The sequence below is a fragment of the Olea europaea genome, chromosome 21, assembly GCF_002742605.1.
Source record: "Olea europaea var. sylvestris chromosome 21, O_europaea_v1, whole genome shotgun sequence".
NCBI classification, from domain to species: domain Eukaryota; kingdom Viridiplantae; phylum Streptophyta; class Magnoliopsida; order Lamiales; family Oleaceae; genus Olea; species Olea europaea.
In genome coordinates, this window is record NC_036257.1 from 17,300,902 (window position 1) to 17,301,880 (window position 979).

Here is a 979-nt window from a genome sequence, read left to right on the forward strand (position 1 = left end):
AAAAAAAAAAATGGTGAATTACCAATTGAGGAGGAAAAGGCCAATTTGGCAAAGGGACACATGCCCACTAACTCAAATTATTGTTTACTTAATTACTTGTCACACTTGATGGATGGTGGATATTGCATTTTATTTTCTACTCCTCAAATTCAACTTAGTTAATCACAAAAACACCTTCTACACATGACAAAATAGTTTAACAAATTTAAGACAATTACGTAATTTTCTTTTTGTACGATTTCTTACCGTTCTTGTGTACATTAAGTATTCTACCGAAATATCAAGTTTACAAATCGAAGCCCCCTTAAATTTATGTAGAACATTTTAAAAAATTAATTTAGCTAACGCCAAATTTCCGAACTTTTTTTTTTCTTATATGGGTAGCTATGAAAATAATAATCACAATACTTATAGAAAAAGCTGTTTGTGTAGAAATTGTAGATGTTAAAAAAAATGTTGAAAATTTATTGCATTATTCAAGAGTCTTGGAGCATATTATTCAATATATAAATATATGCCAATGAAAAAATGATAACTGTGTATCTGTAAAATAAATTTTGTACATGTAACATAACTCATTAATTATATGTATTTGTTAATTTACAAATGCTAGTGATAATTGAATACATATTCAAACACTCAGTACAAATTTCAATTTAAAAGAATAGTTTAACTATTGCGTATTCTACTCGTAAATATATTGATATAAGTTGCCTATATTTTAGTGTGTCCAAAACTCGAAGATCGACCCTCTCTATCTCGTCACAACTTAGAAATTGTAGCCTAATTCCTTAATAGTTTTAATACTTGTCATCTCATCGTCATAGTGTAACGTATTTTATAATATGCAATAAAAGAAAGGGAAATTTGCAACAAGGTTCATAATTTTTTCATTTTTTGCAGACTTTACCCTAACATTCATTTTGTGTCACTGGAGGTTCCTAACCTTTTATAAATATGCACCTGATGTCCATTTGAA